Below are 17,196 nucleotides of genomic sequence, written 5' to 3' on the forward strand. Positions count from 1 at the left end.
AGATCAAGATCAAGGATGTGGTGGATGAGATTTTTCACTGATATTCTATAAAAACTCAAAGATCAAGGATGTAATTTGAATATTATGAACTTGTTAAAGCGGACTTGTTCATATAAAAAATCAAGATCAAGGATGTGGCGGATGAGATTCGTCACTGTTATTCTATAAAAACTCGAAGATCAAGGATGTAATGTGAATATTAGGTAATTGTTAAAGTGAACTGTTTCATATAAAAAGATCAAGATCAAGGATGTGGCGGATGAGATTTGTCACTGATATTCTATAAAAACTCAACTATCAAGGATGTAATGTAAATATTAGGAACTTGTTAAAGTGAACTGTTTCATATAAAAAGATCAAGATCAAGGATGTGGCGGATGAGATTTGTCACTGATATTCTATAAAAACTCGAAGATCAAGGATGTAATGTAAATATTAGGAAATTGTTAAAGTGAACTGTTTCATATAAAAAATCAAAATCAAGGATGTGGGGATGAGATTTGTCACTGATATTCTATAAAAACTCGAAGATCAAGGATGTAATGTAAATATTAGGAAATTGTTAAAGTGAACTGTTTCATATAAAAAGATCAAGATCAAGGATGTGGCGGATGAGATTTGTCACTGATATTCTATAAAAACTCGAAGATCAAGGATGTAATGTAAATATTAGGAAATTGTTAAAGCGATTCGTTTCATATAAAAAGATCAAGATCAAGGATGTGGTGGATGAGATTTGTCACTGATATTCTATAAAAACTCGAAGATCAAGGATGTTATGTAAATATTAGGAAATTGTTAAAGCGATTCGTTTCATATAAAAAGATCAAGATCAAGGATGTGGTGGATGAGATTTGTCACTGATATTCTATAAAAACTCAAAGATCAAGGATGTAATTTGAATATTAGGAACTTGTTAAAGCGGACTGTTTCATATAAAAAATCAAGATCAAGGATGTGGCGGATGAGATTCGTCACTGTTATTCTATAAAAACTCGAAGATCAAGGATGTAATGTGAATATTAGGTAATTGTTAAAGTGAACTGTTTCATATAAAAAGATCAAGATCAAGGATGTGGCGGATGAGATTTGTCACTGATATTCTATAAAAACTCAACTATCAAGGATGTAATGTAAATATTAGGAACTTGTTAAAGTGAACTGTTTCATATAAAAAGATCAAGATCAAGGATGTGGCGGATGAGATTTGTCACTGATATTCTATAAAAACTCGAAGATCAAGGATGTAATGTAAATATTAGGAAATTGTTAAAGTGAACTGTTTCATATAAAAAAATCTAAATCAAGGATGGGGCGGATGAGATTTGTCACTGATATTCTATAAAAACTCGAAGATCAAGGATGTAATGTAAATATTAGGAAATTGTTAAAGTGAACTGTTTCATATAAAAAGATCAAGATCAAGGATATGGCGGATGAGATTTGTCACTGATATTCTATAAAAACTCGAAGATCAAGGATGTAATGTAAATATTAGGAAATTGTTAAAGCGATTCGTTTCATATAAAAAGATCAAGATCAAGGATGTGGTGGATGAGATTTGTCACTGATATTCTATAAAAACTCGAAGATCAAGGATGTAATGTAAATATTAGGAACTTGTTAAAGTGAACTGTTTCATATAAAAAGATCAAGATCAAGGATGTGGCGGATGAGATTTGTCACTGATATTCTATAAAAACTCGAAGATCAAGGATGTAATGTAAATATTAGGAAATTGTTAAAGTGAACTGTTTCATATAAAAAAATCAAAATCAAGGATGTGGCGGATGAGATTTGTCACTGATATTCTATAAAAACTCGAAGATCAAGGATGTAATGTAAATATTAGGAAATTGTTAAAGTGAACTGTTTCATATAAAAAAATCAAGATCAAGGATATGGCGGATGAGATTTGTCACTGATATTCTATAAAAAAACTCAAAGATCAAGGATGTAATGTAAATATTAGGAAATTGTTAAAGCGATTCGTTTCATATAAAAGATCAAGATCAAGGATGTGGTGGATGAGATTTGTCACTGATATTCTATAAAAACTCGAAGATCAAGGATGTAATGTAAATATTAGGAAATTGTTAAAGTGAACTGTTTCATATAAAAAGATCAAGATCAAGGATGTGGCGGATGAGATTTGTCACTGATATTCTATAAAAACTCGAAGATCAAGGATGTAATGTAAATATTAGGAAATTGTTAAAGCGATTCGTTTCATATAAAAAGATAAAGATCAAGGATGTGGCGGATGAGATTTGTCATTGATATTCTATGAAACTCCAAGATCAAGGATGTAATTATGAATATTAGACAATTCTTAAAGTGGATCGTTTCATATAAAAAGATGAAGATCAAGGATGTGGTGTGTGAGATTTGTCATTGATATTCTATAAATACTCGAAGATCAAGGATGTAATGTGAATATCAAGAAATTCTTAAAGTGAATCGTTTCATATAAAAAGATGAAGATCTTGGAGGGGGTGTGTGCGATTTGTTGATGTACAAAAAAAACCCTCGAAGATCAAGGATGTAATGTGAATATTAGGAAATTGTTAAAGCAAATCGTTTCATATAAAAAGATAAAGATCAAGGATTAGGCGGATGAGATTTGTTCTTGATATTCTATAAAACCTCAAAGATCAAGGATGTAATGTGAATATTAGGAAATGGTTAAAAGTGAATCGTTTGATATAAAAAGATGAAGATCAAGGATGTGGCGGATTTTGTCATTGATGTTCTATAAAAACTTGAAGATCCAGGATGTAATGTGAATATTCTGAAATTGTTAAAGTGAACGGTTTCATATAAAAAGATCAAGATCAAGGATGTGACGGATAATATTTGTCATTGATAATCTATAAAAAGTAGAAGATCAAGGATGTAATGTGTAGGCCTATATTAGGTAATTGTTAAAGTGAATCGTTTCATATAAAAAGGTGAAGATCAAGGATGTGGAGGTTGAGATTTGTCATTGATGTAGTATAAAGACTCGAAGATGTAATGTGAATATTAGGAAATAATAATTTAAAGCGAATCGTTTCATATAAAAAAATTTGTCATTGATATTCTATGAAACTCCAAGAGCAAGGATGTAATTATGAATATTAGGAACTTGTTAAAGCGAACGGTTTCATATAAAAATATCAAGATCAAGGATGTGGCGGATGAGATTTGTCACTGATGTTCTATAAAAACTCGAAGATCAAGGATGTAATGTGTATATTAGGAACTTGTTAAAGCGAACTGTTTCATATAAAAAGATCATGATCAAGGATGTGGCGCATGAGATTTGTCACTGATATTCTATAAAAACTCAAAGATCAAGGATGTAATGTGAATATTAGGAACTTGTTAAAGCGAACTGTTTCATATAAAAAGATCATGATCAAGGATGTGGCGCATGAGATTTGTCACTGATATTCTATAAAAACTCGAAGATCAAGGATGCAATGTGAATATTAGGAAATTGTTAAAGTGAATCGTTTCATATAAAAAAGGTGAAGATCAAGGATGTGGAGGTTGAGATTTGCCGTTGATGTTCCATAAAAATTCTCCTTCGTTTGTTATATTTATATGTATGTGTTATTTAGATTAATTGTGTAAATTTTTCTTCAAAAATGATGGATAAATGCGAATTGTACCATATTGCGGGATTTCTCGTGGCATTTTTTGCGTCGCCTATCATTCAATATTCTGGTTGTCCTTGCCAAAAATGCAAATGCAGCTTCGGCGCGCAGCATTAACTTTGCTTGACGCTCGCGCCATGCAAGTAATGGGCAGTGTGATACGCGTTTCAGTTCGTCACGGCATAAAAAAGTAAGAAAATGAAAAAAAACAAAAACTGAATAATCATACATACACGCTATGTAACAGCGCGCGTGATTGGTCGATAGCGTTTATGCCCGGTGAGATCGCCGGGTAGGGAAAGTGAAGGAAATTCATGTTTTCTAATAACGTTACTTGTAATTTTTATTATTATTTTGATGACATTAGAATCACAAAATATTCTGGTATGTATGAACGGGATTTCTCGTGGCATTTTCTCGGCTAGCGGCACTCGGGCATAAACAACCGCCTAGTCATGAAAATATATTAATGAACCCCTAATTAAAGCTTATTTTATCTTCACCGATAATTGTCTACATCCCGGTTCATTTACGTCAATTTGTACAAAATTTTTGTGGCTTTTGTGTACAAAACCTTTTTATCCTTCATGATTTTTAAGATTGTATTATTTTTAATTTAAAAATTACAAAAAAAAGGTTAAAAAATTTGTTTTTCCCCATTTTTAACAAAATTGTTTAGTTCAAAACACACGCTAATTTGTCATCCAAATAATCTTTGATTTCCTTTTTTTTTTTTTTTGTAACAGACAAGTTCACTGGATTAAAATGATAATTAATTTGAGATTGTCATAGTTTTTCGTGTTAAAATAAAGAAATTATACTCTGATTTAGGGGTTCATTCATATATTTTCATGACTAAACGGTTGTTTATGCCCTCGGGCCGCAAGTAGTATATGGGGAAATGTCATTTATTTTTTGCTTTCGTTTTTTTCATACACAATCTTGCCACCAAGGTTTTTCTTAAGCAGAATTTTATGTAGAATCAAAATATCATGGGTGTCATTTTTTAAAAACTGTTCTTGGGTGTTTTTTTTTGGCGGTTTTTGGCAACTATCATATTTTTCAATAATTCATATGTATTCAGCCCAATTTCCATTTTATTTGCTGTATAATATGAACTAATGTGTGCTGAATATTTTTTTAATAAAAATTAATGGTCAAATGTTATCCCAGAAGAAATTTGGACAGACACTTTTATCAAATTGGGTGATTGTAGGTGTTTTTGGGTGTTTTTTGGGTGCTTTTGGGTGCAATTTATAATGTATATAATAGAGTGTTTTCAAATGTGAGAAGATAACAAGTTTGTCACTATTCGCCGTAGAAGTGACGTCATAATTGGATTAACTACCATAGCAATAGATATATACAATTTTTGACTCTATCGCCCTGCACTACAAGCAGGTTGCACTCGTCTGCATTCATAGATTGAATATAATACCGCTCTTTTCCAAAAATACTAATCTTACAGGTGCAAGTGATCAGCATGATATTCTATCAAGTTACGGTCCAGGTCTTTCCCTGTTCTTTGACATCTATGGTTCAATGCATAGGTAGGCCTACCACATAAACTTTGTACAGTGCAGAGCGATATAGTCAACAATTGTATTCATCTGTTGCTATGGTAGCCTTACGTCACTTATAGCGAATGCATGTACTTTTTGATACAAAAACTCGACCGTAGGCCCTACTACCCAGTTTATAAGTCCTGTGGCCTTTTGATAATGACAATGTGCCACCTATCCTAGCATGTTGTTTGGGTCACAAGTAACATATTTATACATGTTTACAAAAATCCAGATGCAGCAGAAGGCGGCATCTTGTTTTTCAAACTGGCGCCCATTTTGCAAAATATTTCCAATATTTTTCAAACTGCCCCTTCCCAATGTGGTTTATTGGCACAGTAGCAATGGTTTTATTGGCACAGTAGCGTTTGTTTTAGGCTTGTTGTATTAGTTTTATCATGTTGGCATGCAGTAGCACCAATATTGATGATTTTCAAATTCAAAATGGCCGCCAAGAATTCAAAATGGCCACCGAAATCAATTTATTTCCTTCAATCATACAATGAGCCTAAATCAAGCTGGTAAAATAGGAGATTGGACATGTGCCATGAATATTAAAATAATAAAACACACAAATCCGATACTAAATGCACCCCCACCCCTTGTGCAAGTTGACCTATATCTGTTTATCACATTTAAATGATGACTTCATTTTGCATATTATAACATTTTAAAATGCCATAGAAAATGTTTCTTGGCCCATACGTGTATCCTTTAAACAAGAACAAAAGCAGTTGGTGGTGCTAGTTTGGGCTGCAGGCTGTATCAATACATCCATAAGCCCATGGCAGCGGGGGAGGGGGTTCTTCAAATATTTTGAACGGAGATGTGCCACACAGATTTTCGGATGCTGACTTTTCTATACCTTCTTTTTGCTGTTTCTGCAACCCATCAGTATACCAATTTTTCACAAAATGCACCCAAATTTGCCCTAATTGGGTGCATTTAAGGGCACGTCTTGTCGTGATGTGCCCATTTGGTTGCACTGGTCTCCACTGAAAACCCACCCATCGATATATCAATATTGCTAAAAAATATACCCCCAAACCATGGCAACTTCCTGTACACCTCCAAACAGGAAACAGGGGTATTGAGAACTGCAGGGTAAAGGGTACCGAGTGATCTCACAAATGGGTTATGGGTCCTGGGGGATGGACTTATATAGGGTTTCTAGGGATGGAGTTAGGGATACCAGGGATGTGATAAAGAGTACCGGAGACAACATTAGGTATATCAAGGATGGGGTTAGAAATACCAAGGACATGTTTAGGGGTGACCATGAAAGAAGGTTAGGTGTACCAATGACAGGGTTCCCCGAAGGTCCCAGGGACAACAGTTTATGGGTCCAGGTGAAGGGATTAGGGGTTCCAGGGATTAGGGGTATCAACAATGGTGCTTGGGGTATCAAGGAACAGGGTTAGGGATTCCGGAGACAAGGGTTAGGGGTTCCAGGAATGGGGAGAGCCCCATGGTCAGTGTTAGGGGATCTAGGGATATGGTAAGGGGACTGGGGATAGAGTTAAGTGCCTCAGGGTTTGGATAATGGGTACCAGGGACAGAGGATGGGACTAGTGGTACTGAGGACTGTGCAGGATAAAGGGTACAACGGGTTATGGGTCCCGGTGAAGGGGTTAGGGTTTCAGGGATGACCAGTCATGGGTTCCAGGAATGGGGTTAGAGGTCACATGGTCATGTTTAAGGTCCCAGGGATAGGATGTTAGGAATTGAGTTAGGGTTCCCAGGGTTGGGGTACTGGGTACCATGCAGGAACGGGGTAAGGGGTACCGGGCACTGGGTAAGGAGAACCGTATGTGGGGTTACAGGTGCCGAAGACGGGATTAGGGGTCTGTCTAGTCTCGGGGACAGACTTTTTAGGTTTTAGGAATGGTGTTAAAGGTCCTGTAGTAGGTTTAAGGTTAGGATAGGGTTAGGGGTACTGGGGATGGAGTTTGGGGGTTCCAGCATTGGTGTTAGGAGTTCCAGGGATAACATTAGGAGTAATGACGACTGTGCAAGGGTACTGGAGTAAGAGACGTAGGGTACTAAGGATGTGGTTAGCAGTGGCGTAGGGTCATAGCAGCAGGGGGGGGTGCCAAGGATGGGGTTAAGGGCTAGCTGGCCCCGAGTACATATCAGGTTATGGGTCAATGGGTCCATGGATGGGTCTAGGAGTCCCAGGGATGGGTAGGGGTACTGGCCAGGGATGGGGATAGATGTACCAAAAATACACGGTTATGAGAACCGAAGAGGATATGGGTAGGAGCATTCGGGTACTAGTACGGGGATACATGTTATGGGGTAGGCCTACATGAACAGGTATCAGAGTATGATGTACATTTAGCAGGGTACATGGCTATGAGGTACCGAGTTAAGGGTATTGGGTACAGGTTAGGATCCTGAGAAGACGGATGAAGACATTTAAGGTGGAATAAGGTTACAGATCTTAAATTCGGGAACTATTTTATAACAAAATGTCATCGTAGAAAGTGAATTCATAATTATAGGTGAGCATTTGAATGTGGGTGTGGGGTGGTGTGGTGTGTAATTTGCAGTGTATTATGGAGTTTGTGTATGTGTTGGTATATTAATTAACATGTTACTTGCTTAAACTTACATTTTACAATGCTCATTATAATGTTTGGAGGAAATAAGTTGAATTTGGCGGCCATTTTGAATTTATGGAGGCCATTTTGAATATCAAAGTCGTCGATGTTAGTGCATATGTCATAAATAATATCCTAAGCTTAAAACAAATGCTACTGTACCAATAAATTCACAATAGGAAGGGTCAGTTTGAACAATATTGGGAATGTATTGCCAAAATGGGTGCCGTTTTGAAAAATAAGATGGCCACCAACTGCTGCATCTGGAATTTTGTAGACATGTAGGCCCCTATAAATATGTTACTTTGGACCTAAACACTTGAACATATTAGGATAGGTGGCACATTGTCATCAAAAAAAGGCCACGGGGTTTAGTTTGCCAAGGCAACTTTCCACCCCCAAACACCTATCAAAAATGCAAAAAATAAAATCCGCCCAAAAAACACCCAAAAATTTAAACATTTGAACACATTTCTTCAATATTTGAGGTAGTTCATATTAAAGTGTATTTAAAGTTTGGAATGATAATATAAAAGCCTTTAAATGCATATATGACTTAAATAAGTTGATTTTTTTATGCCATAATATATGCCAAATACTGAAAATCAGAATTCGCCCAAAATCCGCCCAAAAACCACCCAAGAACAGCTTTAAAAAAATGACACCCATGATTTTTGGAATCCTCACAAAATTTTGATTCAGAAAAACCTAATTTGCAAGATTGTGTATGAAAGTTTTGAAAAAACACAATTCCCCATATACTAAAGCATGCATGTCTGAAGTAATACTACTAAGTTTCGAGAGATATGAGTAGTATTAGATCTCTTCAACATGACCATATAAAGCTATACTACTATTCTAATTCAGAAGATAAAAGTAGTATATTTTGGGAAACACGTATAGTTTCCTTAGACACGTTGAAGAAAGTGTTTTGATATATATAATATATGTATCATAAAAATGTTTCGTTTTTATAAGTTTCACAAGGTGAGACATATTTCGGATATTTTCTTTTATATTTTTACCCCTTTATGGTTTTGATTTTGGACTGGATTCAGGTTCTGACCAAGGACCCGTTATTCTTTTAATTAATTAAGGTTGTTTATGCCCGAGGGGCCGCTTGCGGCCCGAGGGCATAAACAACCGTTTAGTCATGAAAATATTTAGTCTGGTTCATACATACCAGAACATTTTGTGATTCTTATTTCATTAAAATATTAACAAAAAATAACAAGAAACATCATTAAAAACCATGAATTTCGTTCGTTCTCCCTACCACTGCAATCGCACATCCGGGCCGCCGGGCATAAACGCTGTTTATGCCCGGCTCTCGACCAATCACGCGCGCCGTTATATAGCGCGTATGTATGAACAGCTCTTAATAGGCGGGGACTCATAACATCGTGGATTGCAGGCGATATAGAACGGCGTACACACAGCTGGGCGCAGCAGTTACGCGAATTGCGCTTTGCGTTTTGCGTGAAGACGCGTGCTTTTGTGGATTTACGCGTGCGTTAGTTGGAACTTAATTGACTCGCGCAGTAACAAAAACCGAATAATTCTAACCTATTAAGAGCTGATCATAGTATAGAGCTCTTTAAACATGAGAATGTCATGGGCTGATTATTCTCGAACCTCATTTTGCCTTCGGAAAAAGTGTCTACCTCCTGGTCGATTTACGCCAATTCGTACAGATTTTTGGGGCTTATACCGAAACGAAACTAAATGAAACGAAATCAACACTTTTAAAATTGTCACCAGTAATCCCGTTTTGTTGATGATCACTTTTTGCCAAAAGGAAATGAACTTCTCACGGCTATTTCTGAATGAATTACGTATTTATTTTGATTGCAAATTATGCAGAGAGTCACAGAAGATATTTCGATACCAATTTCAAAGTTGTCATTCACTCCCAACAGGGAGGATGTAACGGTTGAGATTATCATTTATTTGTCATTACTTTTCTATAAAAACTCAAGATAAAAAAGATCAAGGATGTCATGGGAATATTATGAAATTGTTGAAAGTGAATTGTATAATAAAAAGATGAAGATCGAGGATGTGACGGATGAAATTAACATTATTTCTCATTGATGTTCTATAAGAGGTCGAAGAGCAAGGATGTGACGGGAATATTTGGAAATTCTTTAAAGTGAATCTTATCATATAGAAAGATGAAGATCAAGGATGTAACGGATGAGATTATCATTTATTTGTCATTACTATTCTATAAAATCTCGCAGATCAAGCATGTGAGATGATAATATTAGAAAATTGTTGAAAGTCAATTGCATCATATAAAAAGATGAAGATCAAGGATGTGACGGATGAAATTAACATTTATTTCTCAATGATGTTCTATAAGAGCTCAAAGATCAAGGATGTGATGGGAATATTAGGAAATTCTTTAAAGTGAATAGTATCATATAAAAAGATGAAGATCAAGGATGTGATGGGAATATTAGAAAATTGTTGAGAGTCAATTGCATCATAAAAATTCTAAAAGATGAAGATCAAGGATGTGACGGATGAAATTAACATTTTTTTCTTATTGATGTTCTATAAGAGCTCGAAGATCAAGGATGTGATGGGAATATTAGGAAATTCTTTAAAGTGAATCGTATCATATAAAAAGATGAAGATTAAAGTTGTGGCGGATGAGATTCGTCATTTAAGTTCTATAAAAACTCGAAAATCAAGGATGTAATATGAATATTAGGAATTTGTTAAAGTTAATCGTTTCATATAAAAAGATGAGGATCAAAGATGTGGCGGATGAGATTGGTCATTGATGTTCTATAAAACTCGAAGGTCAAGGATCTTTACTGCGTTCATGCTTCCATAGAGAAATGTGTCCGATAGAATGGTGGAAAATGTGTACTGGTCACTGGAGTAGCCATAAGGGACCGTTCACAAACACTTGTTGGGGGGGGCTAATGCAAAAAAGGGGGGCCTGAAAATTGTTGACCCTCCTAAGGGGGGGCCTGAAAAAAATGGGGTTGACCCATAATTTTTTTATGTCAAAGGGGGGGCTGAAATTTTGAGGTCTGTAAAGGGGGGGCCCGAAAATTTTCGCGATGAAATTCTTTTGCATCAGGCCCCCCTTACAAGTGTTTGTGAACGGTCCCTGTAAATCAAGGTAAATTTCTAGAGGGTCTGGGTCCGGGTGTGGGCATATTTGTGGGGAACGCTTTTCACTAATCTAGTTGTAGCATTGCAAGCCACACAATTCAACTCCCATTTACAAGTGTGTTCCCCATCCTGGATTCTCGAAATCCTCATTAATATATCGAGGATGATTATTTTGTTGAAAGCAAACTTAACAAGTAAGAGTATTCAATTATTGAAACATTAATAAAGAACAACAGTTGCGGGTCAAAGATTTTGGGATCGTCGAGTTGATTTCTCTTTTCTTTGCTTTTTTACGGGCCAGCTACTCTCTTTTGTTTACAAAGGTGAAGAAAAGAAACTGTAGTGGGCCCGAAAAAAAAGAAGAAAAAAAAAGATACATAGGCCCGTTAAGAGAAGAAAAGAAAATGGGCCTTTAAAAAGAAAACGGGCCCGTAAGGTGAAAAAAAATCAACATATGTAAATATTTTGCAATTTAGGAAACACCAAATAAAAAAAATTGTTCCTGAAATTTTTCGAAATTTGGATCGGCATTCATTTATGCAGGAAAAAGTTGTTTTCCAATTTGTTCAAAAACTGGGTCGATCGGGGGCCCGTAGAACAGGATTTTCTTTTATCGTCGCCTAAAAGAAAAAAAAAAGAACCCTTATAGTGGGTAAGTAAAAAGCAAAGACGAGATACCTTAATGGGAACGGAGAAAAAAGAAAAGAAATGAAACATTTTACAGCGTTGTCCCATATAATAAAACAAAGAAAAGAATTACAAAATAACTTGTCATTACGTTTTATGGCCCCCTGAGGCCCCGTTTCTTTGCTTTTATTGGCCCATTAAGGTATGTTTTCTTTATTTTTACGGGCCCCCTTGGCTTGCCCTCCCTTATCGGCGGCACTGCCAATCATGTTCACAGTTTGTTATCCATTAGAAGTTAGGACAGTGGGAACATATCTGTTTGTAATATTGGCGACATACTCTCAACGACTTGTTGGACAAATTTAATAATCCAATGTTGTAATGTTTTATACATTGTACATTAGGACATATGATGCTGACATGAAAATTACGTATAATCTGCGATGTGCCCGTTGTACAGATTGCCTGGCGCACAGTGTCATCTTCATGGCAGAAATCGCCATGGTAGGTTGAATACACAGCCACGTATGGCCATTATGTTCCGACCTGATTAATAGTTTTGAGACGCATAATGAGCCGAGGGATATCCGACTAAGGCTACTGACAATAGCCTGGTAATTGACCTCTCTGTGTGTGAGTGAGCATGTATACGCCATTATATCATTTTAGACTGCCTCCAAGATTGAGTGCAGCTAGCCTACGCTGCGCTATAGTTCGGCACATATAAAATATGGATTTTTGTCAGTTTTTGAGCTCAACACGTACGCTTCTTTCTCAATACGCAAGCTAACGACTATCATATCTTTTCAGCACATATGTTTAAGTGCAAGGAAAAAATATGGCTTCTTTAGAATAAAAAAATTACGGGAGATATTCATCATTTTCTACCCCGGTATCCAAAGATTTATTGCCTGAATATCAAATCGTGCATAGCACATTCACGTGTATCGATCACGTGTATCGATTCCGTGTATTCATTTTAGTGTCTCTGCTGTACAATGTAATTATTAACCAGGCAATGTCGGTGTGTGGCGTAATGGGGAAAAACAATATAGTTGAATAATTAGCTTTATTGTTTTATACTTTCTGTGCATGTTATAACCTGTAGAGTCCCACACAACTCCTGAGTATAATTAATAAAAGACATTTTCAACAACTCTTCCTATACCTTTGTACAGGGGCCAACCGTTGTTAATCCGTGATGAATCCACAGTTCAGTAGCGTATACGCGAACGCAAGGTTACGCGTACGCGTTACGCATGGGCGCGTAAAATTCGTCATGGCTGGAACATATGCGTAAACACGAACTCTCTTATGTAGGCGGTAGCAGCTAAACATTGCCGCTTTATTCTTTATTAGTTTTATTGCTGATATCAACAGAGAAATACCGCGATCTTTTTGTAAGGTTGAGTGGCAATAACAAACGGATATCTTTAGCTTGTTTCGTTGTTGAAAGGGATTCAATCATGTTTCACCGTTGTTCATCACCGATTAAGGTTTTACCGTCGTCAGCCGATTCGACTTGACTATTGCGCCTGTTTTCAAGGCGTGCGTACGCCGCGTCGTGTTCTGCGTTGCGTTGCAGACATCGCAGAGAACGATGCGTGTTGTGCGTGTCAATGCTATTTTTGCGCACCGGCGATAACTAGGGCCAAAAAATAAAGAAAACAATGTTTGCTGAGCGCAAAAAAAGTGGTCGCTTCTAATATATTAAATACAACATGTACAAACCAAATCTTGCCAGCGTGCTTCCAGTAATAACGGATCTGGACCCCCTCCCCAAAGTAGGCCTACGACAGTAGGGTCCAATAGATGGTATGAAGTTATAGGCCTACAAAACAAACACAGAATCAGTTTTTAGGCCTAAACGAGTGTTGGTTAAATTGGTTAATTCGTTTTAATAATATTTTGGCCTAAATGTTGGGTAAGCACTACGGTATATTGGCGTATTAAAGGTTATACGTTTGTAGAACGTTTCATAATGAAACACCCTACAACAAGATTAAAAACATGTGGAAATGTTATTGTAGACATATATTATTTTGGCAACATTGTTCCAACAAAGAATATGTTTTGCAGCAAGTGTTCAATGTTTTTGATTGTTATTTTCATAATGCATGCGATATAGACAACACCATCAAAACTATTCAGTTTAAAAAAAATGTGTCATACATTTACAAAAATGATATCATAATTGGCCAAACGTTTTTCTACAGCTATAGGCAACCCAGCGTTCTACAGCTATAGGCAACCCAGCGTTTAACTTTGCTTTAAATTGAACTGCAACAATTGATGATATGAATCCACCTCGAGATAATTCCGTAGGCCTATAGTTTTTGTGACCAAAAAGTTTTCCTCTCGGTAAAGGCACTAAGCATGCTAAGTAGGCATATGCCTATATAATAATTGTAGGCCTATTATAGTCAAACACTTTCGCCCATGGTGTCAAACGCTTCGCTTTGACATGTTTAATAAATCCTCTTTTTGGTCATTCGAGTCAGGTGAACATAAAGCTGAAAATAACTCACTTTGTGTAACTTGATAACTCTTTGGCCCAATATCTTTGCAGAATGGGAGTCTTTCTTACACCCGTTTGTGACCAAAATACACCAAATTAGAATTAGGCTAAGAATTTTTTGATATTCTTAGCCTTAATAGTCGACATCATTATAATTGTTCCTAATTATGGACACTTTTTAGCCTAAGTATCTTAGGTAACTTTTTTTACAGTGAAAAATGTCAGTGCGTAAACAGACAATTCCTTTTTTGTGGCCATATGCGTAAATGAACGCTGATCCGGCATCAGATCGCGCTTCATACCAGCGCGTTGGCACGCACCAAAATATCCACGTACGCAATTAACTACGCATGGTGTCGCAGAAAAATGCATTTTTGACCTATTTTGTCCGGTACCCCAATTTTTTTTGCGCGATTTTACAGAGCTTTTTCTTTTTCATAACATATATAAAATTAAAAAAATTTTGTCTCGACAATTTTTTTATACAACGCAAAAGGTGATATATTTTGGGCAAATTGCTGATTTTGCCATTGAAGTGTACAGAGATTTTTGGAAATGTACACCTCTTTTAAAACGGCTGTAGCTCAAAAGTGAGGTCCGGCACCCCCTGTTTTTTTTTTCCTGATTTATTATCTACACATATTAATGTACAAAATATGTCAATTTAAAAAAATTTCGTCGATAGGTTTAGTAACGACGGTAAAACCTTAACAACTCGCGTATTACTTCGCTCGGGCAGCTAAAGCTGCCCTTGCGAAGTAAACCACTCAGAAGACGCGGACGCGTCGTTGTTAATCGGTGATGAACAACGGTGAAACATGATTGAATCCCTAATTTAACGGACGAAACAAGTGTGAATACGGCGCGAGACAATTCACGAAACGGATTAGCGAGAATGTGCCACTACCACACTTGAAAGTATTCGCTACTTGCACGGTTCCGCCATTATGCACTATGTGCGGGGAGAGCCTCGAACTGGCAGCATACATGAATGGGAATTGAACTAGTCATAACGTTCTGTGTAAGGTTACATAATTCTTCCTTTCATGTATGCTGCCAGTTCGAGGCTCTCCCGCACATAGTGCATAATGGCGGAACCGTGCAAGTAGCGAATAGCACCCAAAAAGTGTTACCATGAAGTCCATCTTGCTTTTCGAAATTATTTTAGATTGTTTTGAATAGTAGCCTATTTTCGGTAAAAAATTATCATGGTTATGTACGTAGTCCCAGGGATACGGTAGTACATACTTGATGTAGGTCAACGTTCTAGTTACCACCAAACCGGAAAAGTTGTGACAAAATAAAATGATCATGCTATGTCATGGTGATGTAGATATTTTAATATCTAGGTAACCATGATACTCGGAATATGATCCATTAAAAAGGAATCATACAGACTGTAGCAATAAAAATTATACAATTGCAATTTTGCTTCTCGTAATAAAATTAGATCATGTCAACAAAGTTATAATGCAGTGGAATCAGTGACATCTTGGCTAACAGAAAAACTTTTCTTTACTTGTTCGGACTCAAACGCCATTCTCAATTAACTAAATCGTGCAGAAAAAGAGTTCGGCCACTTTTTACATACATTGTCGCGCATATCAAGCTTGTATTGCATAGAATCGACTTTCATGATTAACAATTGCATTTTTGATTTTCAGGAAAAAGTAAAAAGGGTCATAGCGTAAATGTGATATGCAGGAGAATCAGTAATATATTGGCTAACAGAAAACCTTAGTTTTAAAATCCTATTTCAGTGTCAAACGCTGTGCAAAATTTTACTTAAAGCCAATGTACGATCTTTTTTCAGAATATACCTTTAGTTTTTTCAAAACCGATTTTTGGCATATTTGTAATACTTACACATGTTCCAACTTAAATCTGTGAGCAAACTGTCAAATTATCCCTATTTGTAGTAAAACGGGATGATTTTCTGTTGGTCCGACATATTATCATAATTTTTCAGATTATGATAATATGCTTGAACGATCGTAAATCGTAGTCTTCTACGAATCCAATTTGGTTACGCTCCCTCCACATGTGGAGAGAGCGTAACCAAACTAGTTGCGTAGGAGACCAACTCTGAGGCCGCACTCGCCGTCCTCATCCAAAAAGTGCGAGATATTTCGAGTGATAGAGGTGAAGTTTATGATGTTGTTTCTTTGCAAATTCCCAATGTTTTTCGCGTCCAAATGTATTGGGAACTTTCATAATTATTGCATAATATCATTTTGGAAGAAAAAAAGGAAAATCTAAAAATTTAAAAAGATCGTACATTAAGCTCTTAATTGCCAGAGTTGGGACACCTTTTGCCAATTTCATACATCAAATTCATACCGCGTAAAATGAACTCTCATGCTTATCGTCAAAGATTTCAGAACAAAATCAAAGATTTTCATTTTTTTTTCCACTTTTAATTGACATTAGTAAATAAATAATATGATATTTATTTCAAGATTACCACTTCAAATGTCTTATTGTTTAACATTACCCATATAAAGAGCACCGACCAGATGATTCATGATTCAAGTTTTAAGTTGAAATTAACTTTTAATTAAAATTAACTTTTGCTAATTAAAATTTGTTAATTAAAATTAACTTTTGCTATACAAAGACACGAAACTGTCCCAAGCTGCCATTTTAGGACCACTTTACACAATTGGCCATATCTTCGTTTGTCGACCACCGATTACATTGAAACGAAGCTTATGCAGTAGCTTAAGAAATTACCGTAATGACCAAGTAAAATTCAATACAATCAATAACCCAGCAAACACAAAATGTTTTCGACATCATTCGCAAAAGGTTATAAAAGGTTGTCAGAAAACGTTTAAATGTCGGGTTATATAAAAGGTATATTAAGAGTATAAAATGTTTTCATAACCTTAAAAAACATTTTTTGATAATCTACTGCTCAGCGAACAAAATGTTTTACAGAAAACGTTTAAATGTCGGGTTATATAAAGGGTATAAAAACGTTTTAATAACATTCCAAAAACATTCTTGAAAACTTGATACAAAACATTCTAAACAAAATGTTATTTTGGGGTTGAAAAAATATTTTGCGAAAAATGTTTGCCCAAACTATTTTCAATAACGTTTTAAAAACG

The sequence above is a fragment of the Amphiura filiformis genome, chromosome 11, assembly GCF_039555335.1.
Source record: "Amphiura filiformis chromosome 11, Afil_fr2py, whole genome shotgun sequence".
Taxonomy (NCBI): Eukaryota; Metazoa; Echinodermata; class Ophiuroidea; order Amphilepidida; family Amphiuridae; genus Amphiura; species Amphiura filiformis.